Source organism: Sarcophilus harrisii, chromosome X, assembly GCF_902635505.1.
Source record: "Sarcophilus harrisii chromosome X, mSarHar1.11, whole genome shotgun sequence".
NCBI classification, from domain to species: domain Eukaryota; kingdom Metazoa; phylum Chordata; class Mammalia; order Dasyuromorphia; family Dasyuridae; genus Sarcophilus; species Sarcophilus harrisii.
This window is the reverse complement of record NC_045432.1, coordinates 21,359,531-21,371,836: the sequence shown is the minus strand read 5'-3', so window position 1 is coordinate 21,371,836 and position 12,306 is coordinate 21,359,531. Positions and strand designations below refer to the sequence as shown.

Here is a 12,306-nt window from a genome sequence, read left to right as displayed (position 1 = left end):
CAGCAGAATATCCTTCACTACCCCTCAAGAAAAAGTAATTTCATGCCTCCACTAATTATGCTTATTAGTACTAGATGACCATAATTAAAAGCATCCCATTCACAGCAGACTCAAAACTCTCAACACATTTTGTTCATTTAACACATACAGAACATGCAAGACACAGATCACTTCAACAGTGGATTAATCCATTCGCTGATCTACTCTAAATCCCTCATCACTATGGCATTCTAAAGAAGTTACTTCCATCCTCTATTTGGAGATATGAGGATAGATTTATAGCTACAGCAGTCCTTTATTCTAGTTGCTGAGACTGGTTCTGGTAAAACAAAGTGGATTGTCGAGTATGCTTACTCCTTGCCAGGAGCGAAGGGTGGCCCTCATGCAGCCCAGGGAAGTTGCTGCATTGAGTGTGGCTCAGATGCGAATGTGATATTAGACCAGGAAGCTGGAGAGGCCATTAGATGTGATTAGATGGGAAGACTACAGTAATGCAAAAAACTATTCTTAAATTTCTGACAAATTTAATGCCGCTTCAGGAAGCTGGGAATGATTCCCTTCTAGAGTGCTGCAATGGTAATATTCTTGATGAGACTTGTGGCCAGAGATAATCGAATGAGTTCTGAAGGAAGTTGTGAAGCACAGATCAAATTTAAAGGTTGCTGTTATGAATGCTACTTTAAATGCAGAGAAATCACAGATTTATCCCTGGTCCCATGTTGACCCATATACACTATATTGAGTTTTTTTTATACTCTAGAAGCAGAGAAAGATTATCTCAAAGCAGCTATTGAAACTGTTATAAATTCTCACATATACATATATGTACATATATACATGTGCATATATACATATACATATATGTGTGTATACAATACATATATACATACACACACACATATATGTAAAAGAGAAGAAACTAGGTCTTTTTCTCCATGGACAAGAGGAAATTGATAATGCCCATAAGAAAATAGAATGTAAACTTGTTGATTTAGGTCCAGAAACTGGTGATATTTAAATCACTTCTCTGTATTCCATACTTGTACCTCAACAAAAATAGAATTTTCGTACCTCTCCTTCCAGAAAGCCAAAATGGGGCAATCAGAGGACTGATAGTTCTGTCTACCTGTATTGCCCAGACATCTTTAACAATAGATGGTGAGTTTGTCAATGGCCCTTGATTTTCAAAACAAAAGGTATATAATCATTGAATCAGAGGAGAGTCCCTTTTGATGACAGCAATCAACAAAACTTCTGAAAAAGCTGGTTGAACTGGTTGAGCTGGTTATACCAGATCTGGAAAATGCTTCAAGCTTTGTCCAGAGAAAGCCTAGAAAACTAAAATGCCGGGTAATATTTACCTTGAAATTTTGAGATATAATTTGGGATCACTGGTGTTACATTTGAAAAAAACTTGATATAGAGAACTTTGATGTTATGGATGCACCAGCTTCTGATGAGAGACCTAGGGCTTTGGAATTATCTAACTGCTTTAAATGATGGTGGAGACATGACTAAATTGGGATGTATGATGGCAAAATTTCCATTAGATCCACAGATCGATAAAATGGACGTCGTGGGTAGTGATTCCAGCTATTCCAGTAAGGTTCTATTTATTACTGTTATGTTCCACTGTTTTGTTCACCCCATAGAAGATAAGAAAACAACAGATGAAACCAAGATGAAGTTTGTCCACATAGATGGAGATCATCCTACACTCCTGAACATTCACCACACTTTTAAACAAAATTACGAGTTGGTTCAGTGATGTTATGACAACTTCATTAACTACAGGTCCCCTACGTCTGCAGACAATGTACACTACCAGCTGTCATGAATCATGGACAGATTTAATTTGCCTCATAGAAAAGTACAGACTTCCCAAGCAGAGACTACTATTTTAATTTAAGAAAAGCTTGGGTAACTGGGTATTTTTTTTAAGTGGTGTTTTTGGAATGAAAAGGACATTACTTAACTATAAAGGACAATCAAATGGTGCAATTGCAACCTTCAAATGTTCTGGACCACAAGCCAGAATGGCCACTTTACAATGAATTTGTCCTTACAACAGATAATTATAATTGAACATGTACAGATATCAAACCAGAATTGTTGGCAAAAATTGTCACTCACTATTATGGTATGAACAATTTCTCACAGCGTGAAGCAAAGGGCCAGTTGTACCACATTATTGCCAAACCTTTAGTTCAAGAAATATTCACACTACTAAATTAAGTGCTTTGAATTGAATTTTCATTCTAAAAGCTGGACTAGAAGTTCAAATTGTGTTTCACATTGGTTCAATCATGGCCTTCATTTGAAAGCTTTTTAATTTTTCTGTACCAGAAATATTCCATCCTGATTTCATAAATTATATATTTATGCCTCACTTCTGTGTTCACACTGTAGCTCATACTGGAAAAGCCAATCAATGTTTTGCAGTTTATTGAAAGTAGTTCTATATAGATATATATAGATGCAGATATAGATACATATGTGGATATGTATATATATATATATATATATATATATATATATATATATATGTGTGTGTGTGTGTGTGTATGTATGTGTGTGTGTGTATATATATATGGAAAATGTTATGAGCATTTCTTTAGAAATCATTAAAAATACTTCTCAGAAGCATTACATGAACTGATGTTGGGTGAACTGAGCAGAGCCAGAAAAACATTGTACACAGTAACATCAATATTGTACAATGATCAACTATGATTGACTTAGCTCTTCTCAGCAATACAGTGATCCGAGACAATTCCAAAGAACTCATGATGCAAAATACAATCCGCATCCAGAGAAAGAACTGACAGAGTCTGAATGCAGATTAAGGCATAATGTTTGTACTTTCTTTGATTTTTTTCCCTATGGTTTTTCCCTTTTATCCCATTTCTTCTTTCACAACATGACTAATGTGGAAATATGTTTAATTCGAACATACATATATAACCTCTGTAAGGTTGCTTGCCATTTTGGGGAGGAAGAAGGGGAAGAAGTGAGGGAGAAAAATTTGGATCTCACATTATTATAAAAATGAATGTTGAAAATTATCTTTACAAAAATTTTCAAAGGTGAATATTGATCTTTTCATGTATTTTGAAAAATGAAAAGCTATTATGAGAAAAGAAAGAAAACTATTTTATAAGCAATGGAAAAAATAAAATACCATTTACATGAAAATTAAAATGCTTCTAAATGTAATTGTCAACCATGGTATTCATGATCATTGTGATTTTTGATATTGCTTTTAGACATTGCAAAATGTTACAACTTGTGCTTAAGTAGACATAATTCTCAGTCTCAATAAGAGGCAATGATTTCAATAAAAATTCTTTATACTTAAAAAAAAATCCTTAGATTTGACTTTTCTTAGCTCTGTGATTATTGGTAAGTTTCTGTTCCTCTTTGAGCTTCAGCTCATCTTCTATAAAATGAGGATAATAGATCATACTTCCCTTTCTTATTCACAGATAAGCTGAGAATATATCTGTAACTTTAAAGCATGAGAGGAATGGGAGTCAGGTTTATTGTGAGGTCCCAGAATTCTCTCCATATCTCCCCTTTATTTCAAGCCAGTCTTTTTCTGGGGAGCTAGCTTTCCTCCATCCCCTCCCCCTGTCTGTTTCTGCTTCCCATTTGGCACCTAAATCTGATGATTTATTAGCACCTACAGGAAGGACCAGTTTTCTGATCCTTGGAGAATGCTACTTGTGGATGGTCATTTGCTTTTATAGCATCTGGCAGCTTCAGGAAGAGGAGGGCATCCACCAGGAAAGGTCAGTTTGCAACAGCCCCTAGCTGTGATTTAATGAGCTGATTACCTTGTGTTATTTAAATAATGTTTTCTTATTAAAAAAAGGTTTTTCCCTTTCTATTCTGTTTGTATACAGCCTGTTTTGAAGTAAGACAAAGCTAAGAGACCACAGACAGACATAATTATTTTTAATGGCATTTCCCATCAAGTAACAAATATGTCTCTGCAACTGACTGGTAATGTGACCTTGGGGAAATGACTAGAACTAGTCCCCAGGTTTGAATGAAGTGATGCTTTCTCAAGTCCTTTCCCCACTTTCTGTGTTCCAATATTCCTCTGCCTTAGCAGCTCAGATAGATGAATGAGCTCAAATCTGAGTCCCACAGAGGTTAAGTGACTTGTTCATAGGATCCAAATCTAGAGTTAGAAGAAACCTCAGAGGTCATTGAGTCACACTCCTTCATTTAACATATCAGGAAACTGAGGCTTGGGGAGGGAAATGACTTCTCTAACATCACACATAAGACCCAGATTTTAAGCTGAAAGGAACCTCAGAGACCAGCTAGGCCAATTTTCTCACTCTACAAAGAAAACTGAGATCTATGGATGTTGTCATTTAAAAAAAAAAAACTTAATTTTTATTTTTTAATTAAAATCTTTTATTTTCATAATCTATACATGCATGATTTTCAACATTCACCCCAACAAAACCCTGTGTTCCAATTTTTCTCTCTCCCTTCTCCTCACCCCTTCTCCCAGATGGCAGGTGATCCAATATATGTTAACCATGTGTGATTCTTCTATACATATTTCCATAATTATCACGCTGCACAAGAAAAAAAAATCAAAAAGGAAAAAAATGAGAAAGAAAACAAAATGCAAACAAACAACAACAAAAAGAGTGAAAATACTATGTTGTGGTTCACATTCAGTTGCCACAATTCTCTCTCTGGATACAGATGTCTCTCCTTATTACAAGACCATTGGAATTGGCCTGAATCACCCCACTGCTGATGAGACCCATGTCATAGATATTTTCATATAGGTCGTAAGTAGCAGAACCAGATTCAGACCCAGGTGCTCCAACTTCAAATGTTCACGTTCCCAAGTTTGGATGGGAAGGGACTTCAGAGCCTAAGTAGCCCAGCCCTGTCGTTTTGTGGATAAGGAAACTGAGTCTGAGGAAGAGGAAGGGACTAAGACTTGCCCAAGGTCACAAAGCAACTTGAATCTTGGTCCTTTGACTCCCAATCCAGTACTTCTTCAAGTGTGCCACAGCTTCGACTCTTTTCATTGTACTATGCAAAAATGGGAACTACAACCATGGGTGGGAGTAGAGATGGGCAGGGAAGGATAGGAATAGACCCAATTTATGTCTGGGAATAAATAGCACAAAGTTATGAGCCAAAGGGAAGTTGAAGGATAGAGAATTGAGCCCTCAGTGATCTCTGAAGGACTCTACATCAGGAGTCAAAGGTATTGAAGCATAAACCATGGGTCTCTGAGGAGAATGGGGCAAGACTGGGATAAATTGAAGAGCAGAATCTAAGAATCCAAGATCAGGAAGGATGATGCAATGCCCATGTGTTGCTTCTTGGCCAACTGTTTCCTTTTCTGTTTACCCATTACAAAAATAAGATTTACCAATATCTTATGTCTGCACATATGTATCATTTTCTGGATAAGTATCTCATTCTCTCCTTCCCTTTCAGGCTTTCAGCCCTCACTTGTAACAAAATAAAACAAGTGAAAGCCATTCACTATGGAAACAAGTCTGGTAGTCCTTGCAACATTCTGCACATATAGTTTACTACTTCTCAACTGAAAGAAGGGTGGGGTGTCTTATCACCTGTTCTCTGGGAAGAAGATGGGCCATTATACTTATTCCTAGTTCTACTTTCTTTGTTGTGTTTGTTAATGATTCACACTATTTACCATATACATATGTGGGTTTTTTTATATGTGTATATACATATACATATATACAAACACACACGCACACACATATACAGATCACAATGTGGAAATCCACATAACATTTTTTGGCCTTCCCTTCGAATGAGAGAGGTATGAATTATTATGTCATTAAAAGATAAAATGTGTTGATACCATACAACATTATACATATTATATATATATATAATTATAATATATATATTATACATATACATTATATTTACTGAATTTCTAACCTTTTTTGTGCATATCATCTGTTGGCCTTTGCAAGTTGTCTAGTTTCTACAACCCCTCCCCCAAATGCCCATTTAATACCTGTGCCGATCCACAATATATGAAAACCACAATGAGGAAAATTAGAATGTGAAATTAGTAGGATTCTAATCGACAAACACAGAATGAGCAGCATAGGATGTCAAGCCATGGGACAGCAGAAGAGCCCCATTAAGCTGAAATCATCTTCTGATTAGGAATATGAAAATCATAGCAATTTAATCTTCTGGAAAATTAATGAGACTTTCAAATGTGTGATCTGTGAATTGAGAAAGGGCCATCTCCTAGTTGGTTGCATAGCAAGTTACCCAGCAATTTGTGACCACCCCCCCACATCTAAAAAAAAAAAGACAAAATGGAAAACAGAAAAAGGAAAACAGCTAGCAAAAAGAATAGTTATAAGAAAACCAAGGCTACAATTGAAAATGTGGATTGGTCATATTATTATAGACATTAAAAAAATAAGCCACTAGGAATAGTAAGCTAGTATTGCTTCTGCAGATCAACAGACAGAGTGCTTCTATTAATTTTGATAATGCTGAGAGTGAAATGTCCAGGTCATCTTCGCCAAGAGGCAAAGCCTCATCATTAAATGGAAAATCTCATTTCCTTTTCCTTTAGTCATTTTTCTGTTGACATGCAAATACAAAAATTTTGCCAAGACATGCCACATTTTCTTCCACACGCAGCCTGCAACATGAATTTTACATAAAATATAAGTACATTGTGGATTAATGAAATCCTTGCAATCTATACTGAATACCACATTTCCAGAATTAACACTTTTATCTTCAAAGTTAAAGGTGCCATGAAAATCTGGAAGAGCATTCATTATGCACTGTTACTGATAACCTTCTTCATCTTTGGAGATTTACAGTACATGAATATTTTGGTAGATACAGGACCTCTCTTTTGACCTATACTTCCTTTGAAAAGTTTAGTAATTTTTTCTTTCAGAATTCCACATTTTCTCCCAGAGTCTATCCTAGCTTCAACAAAAGTTTTTATTGGTGTCTCTGTCTGTCTTCCCATAACCTCTCAAACACTGAGATACAGCTTAATAGATAGGAGATATACATCTATGGATATCCATATATTTATAAAATCTATGTATCCATGGATATTCAAAGATATCCATCTTTTATCTTCTGAACCAATTTGATGGGCATAAGTTGAAACCACAGGGTTGTGTTGATTTGTAGTCATTTTGCCATTAGAAATTTGGGTATTTTGCATATGGTTAATTATAACTTGTGTTTTTGCTGCTGTTGCTGTTGTTTCCATATCATTTAGTTATTTATTTATTGGAGAATAGTACTTCCTCTTTTATGTACTTGTGTCGATATTCCATATACTTTGGAAATCGGTACTTTATCGAGCATATTTTCCTCTACTACACATGAGTTCCTTATTCTTGACAACATTTGTTTTATTGTTGAAAAAAACGCTTTAATTTTTTATGTTCAAAAATGTGCATTTTACCTCTCTCATCCTTCATTGTATAAGAAATTCTCCCCCTAGTCAGACTTGAAAGATACTTTCTTCTATTTGTCTTTTTCAAAGAACAAACGGTGTATCCATTTGTTTAATCTAAGCATTCATTTGAAGCTTATTGTAGTATATCATATAAATGCGAATCTAAACACATTTTCCACCAAGTTTCTTTCTGTTTTTTTCCAAGTGGTTCATTTTGAATACAAAGTAATTTCCTCAGTTACTTGCATTCTTAACTTTATTAAACACTGGACTACTGTGCTCACTTGCATAGTCAGTTCTAATGTTGGGTCAGTATCAAATATATCTTTTTTAACCAGATAATAATAAATAATACTAGCTAACATTTATATAGCATTTACTCTGTGCCAGGCACAGTGCTAAAGCACTTTATAATGATTATCTCATTTGAATGTCACAGCCACTGCAGGTGCTATTATTGGTGCTATTAAAGTTGAGGAAACTGAGGTAGACAGAGATGAAGTGATTTGCTCAGGGTCACACAGCTAGTAACCAGATAATGAACTCAGCTCTTGCTGACTCCAGGTCTGCCATTCTATCATATTATGCCACCTAGGTAACCCTACAACAAAGAAAACTACTTTGTAAAATAATCTGAGGGCTGGTCACACTGAGATCAACATAATTAATACTGCCTCTTTAGTGAATGGATCTGGGTTCAAATTTTGCCTCTGAGGCTTGCTATTTGTTTGATCTTAGACAAATTATTTGATCTTCCTGGACTTCAGTTTCTTCATATGTAAAACAAGGGAGCTGGACTAGATGGGACTTCTGAGGTCTCTTCAATCTCTAGAACTATGATCCCTTAAAATTCTTGAGTTTTGTTTATCTAAATAAATTTTGTTATCATTTTTCTACATGTTCCCGTAACTTGCTTTTTATCTCTTTTTTTTCCTTTTGTAATTCATTCTCACTGAAACTATTCTTCTACTGCTCATGACCTCCTGCTCAGTCTCCTTTCTCAACCCAAGCCCTTACTTTCTTGATTTTCTTTTTTTTACCTCCAGGCTATTGCTAGATACAAAAATTCAGAACTTTTTGTACGAGGAGGAGTACACTGTCTGTAGGGATGTCACTGTCTGTAGGCTCACTAAAAGCATCTTGGGACAACTCCAATATGAAGAAATATGATCATATGTACTTCATTCCATTTCCACTTGGTTTTGATGTCTCCCACTAGGACTTTGTTTTTAATGCTTTTCATTTCATGAACTTTGTTGATTTTGAGTATTTGGTTTAGTGATATCAATTTAAAACAATGTTCTTATATTTGCATATGTCACCATTATATCTGGGCATCTGTGGTCAAAAGTTCTATCTGTAATGATATTCCAATTCCAGAATAATTTATTCATTAAATTCTCAGTGATATTTTTGAATATATATTAATAGTATGTGGACTTGTGCCTGTTAGCTTTTAAAGGAAAATGAACTTCTGGTGTATGATATTAATTATCTGATCATATCTTTCTAGCTCTCCAGAAAAATTTTTTTTATAACCTTCTATTTATGGTGCACAATTTCTACCCTGCATAATCAAAATGTCTAGGTTCTGGTGATTTCTCACGGCAATGATTCATTTTGGAATCTCTATCATGAACCCACCGCATTCCATATACAAGTGTCCACAATTTGGCCATTTGTCTGATGCTTCTTTTTGACTTATTTTTGATTGAGTTCATGTGTCATGATTCTTGGCCCATAGATAGACTTTATGCTCTATCCATGAAGAAAAACAAAAGCAAAACTTTGTTATATTCAACAAATTTAGTAGCATACAGGAGAGGGGGAAGGAAACACGCATTTATTAAGTGCCTACTGTGTGCCAGGCATTATGCCAAGTGCTTTTCAAACATGCTATCATTTAATCATCATATCAACCCTGGGAGGTAGATGTTATTATAATTTCCATTTTGTAGTTGAGCTACTGAGGTAGAGAGAAGTGACGTGATTTGGACAGAGTTATAGCTACATGTCTGAGGCTGAATTTGAGTTCAGATCTTTCTCACTCTAGATCTAATACTTTATCCACTGCACTGCCGCTTTCTATAGACATTTCAATTGCTTTGTGAAGTGAGAGCTGCTTGTTCCCAAATATTTCTATAAATATACCTAGTTATTTTGCACTCTGAGTATATCTGATCAATCCTCTTCTTCATTTTCAATGAAGAAGTATTAGTATTTTTATAGCTGCCTTGAAGGTTTCATTAACATTGTATGGGTGATGTTGTCCACCTCAGGATGCCAAACGTATACATTAAACCAGCATTGAGCAAGTGTTTAATGATCTAAAAGTATGATTTCAGGTGGCTACTAAATCTCAATCTGCTTAGCATCATCTGTTTCCCTGATAGCCTTAGGGCTGGCATATCTTGCCTGGAGAAAACTAAGATATTTGTAAGTTTCCCATTTGTTCACTGGTTTAAATGGACTTTTAGGCATGTTCCATTCTTCCTTGGTGTACAATAAGGATTTTACCTTTCTTGAATCCAAATTGTATTTTTTATATGATTGGAGAAAGTTTCCATGAAGTGAAGAAGCTCTTTAATGTGCTTTTCAGGGGCCCCATGTAACTTGATGCTATACATGTGCGTAAAATGATTAAGATGATGCTTTGGTATAGCAGTCTCTTTTACTTAAAAGTCATACTCAGTTCTATTAAGGAATGGTAACAATATATGTAAGACTAGACAGAATCATACTGAGATTAAACCACCTCAAAAATACCATATTTTATATTCATTGTTCTTGATAGTATTGCTGTTCAGATATTTCAGTTGCTGTTCAGTCTTGATATTCAATTATATCCAACGCTTCGTGAACCCAAGTGAGATGTTCTGGGCAAAGATAATGGAGTTGTTTGCCATTTCCTTCTCTACCTCATTTTACAGATGAGGAAACTGAGGCAAAAAGGGTGAAGTGAATTGCCCAGAGACACATAATAGTAAATGGCTGAGGTTGGATTTGAACTCAGGTCTTCCTAAGCTAGGGGAATAGAGATTCATTGTGCCATCTAGCTGACCTCTCGACATTACTGAGTTGATTTAAATAAATGGCAGTTTTCCATGTGGTCAGCAAGTACTCAGGTGTCACTCTGCTTGGGTCTATTTATAAAAAAAATGTCTCAAAAGTTTTAATGCAGTTGTTCTCTTTAATAGACTCTCAGGATACCCTGGATATTTATGGTATGTAACCAAGCTGTGAGTGTTGAGATGAGTCAAAGGCACTGCGATAATCAGTGATGTAAATATTATGGTACTTTTCTGGTGCTTGCCAAACAATCACCAGATCAATAGATGATGAGTTGCTCTTTACATTTTGACACATCCTTTCTGCCCCTCTCCCAGTCTTCTTATACTTTATTCCCTTCGATGCATTCTGTGATCCAGTGGCTCCTCAATAATTTCATCTCCCTTTTCTTTGCCTTTGCACTGACTGTCAGCTAGCTTAAGACACTCTCCTTCCTCTCTTATAATCATAAGCTTCCTTTTGCCTCCCTTAAAACTCAGCTCAAAGCTTACCTTCTTTAGGAGGTCCTTCTTGGTTCTTCCAGTTACTAGTGCTTTTTGCTCTCAGATTACTTTTCATTTACTCTGTTATCCTGTATTTTCTCATCCCTTCCCTCTATTCTCTATCTCTTATGGAGGTACCTAGCTATTTACCCGTCATTGCCCCATTACAATGGGAAACCCTTAAGAGAAGTGATTGCTTTTGCTTTTATTAGTATCCCCAGTGCTCAGCACAATACTTGGCACACAGTAATGAACCTGATACTCAGCAAATGCTCGTTGACTTGTCTTGACTTTTCATTCCTCATTCAATATTTTATTTTCTTATAAGTGGATATAGATTTTTTTGAGCAAGGCAAGGGTTAGTGAAAGCCTTGTATAAAAAATAGAAATGTTATTGGCTTATGTTTAGAAGACTCATTGGTGTTTTCGCCTCCTGGTGATAAAAATAAGTTATGCCTTGAGTTCAAAAAGATGAAATCAGGTTGACATCAGAGAGGAAGCTGGAAAAGACCTTGTGCGTAATCTGTGCACCCCGTGAAGCATTTGAGTTAATAGATAGGGATCTTATCTTGACCCACTATTTCGTAGTCTTACAGTGAAGCCAGTTTCTGTTACCTCCCTTGAGCTAACCATTCTTTTGTTCTTTTTATTAACAAGGTCCAAACTTTCTCTCACATGTTTGATCCAATATGCATTTAAAAATCCTGCTTCTGGTTTCTTGGCAACATGATTATAAATGTTGATCTACACTGGATTGTTGCTTTTGTTCTTTGCATCACATCTTAACGCTGAGGCTTTTGTTCTTAATTTCTGATCAAGGGTATAGATAATTTGTAATATACTTTTCCCCTTCCAGATTCCCAGATTTCCATGTGTTCCCAGTTTTGTGGCATTTAATTGGTTGATAAGACATTTGTGTTTTCTACTGTGTACACTGGCTAGATACCGATGGAATATCCCAATGTCTTTTGTAGATCTTCAATAGTTTTGTCAAGCCACTTCTGTCACGGTGGTTCTTGATACTTGACTTTACATGTATTCCAAAAGAATTCTACCTCTTATGTTATAGCCCTTGCCATGGCAACAGCAACAGCATGTGCTAATATATGAAAGTCCTGAAAAATGTTTCACTTTTCAGTAAATGAGAGAATGTGTTTGTTCAGTGATATTATATTAGCACATAATAAATTCAGATCCTCAGTCCATTTTGTGTTCATTTGTGGCTTGATCTCTCTAGTGGTCACTTTGCTTTTATTAGTTTCTCCAGTGCTCAGCACAATA

The 12,306-nt window shown here is 35.7% G+C and overlaps 1 pseudogene; it reads left to right on the top strand.

The window, feature by feature from the left end:
* The first annotated feature begins 221 nt into the window (after positions 1 to 221).
* Positions 222 to 2,235, top strand: LOC100934216 (annotated as a pseudogene).
* Positions 2,236 to 12,306: the final 10,071 nt, after the last annotated feature.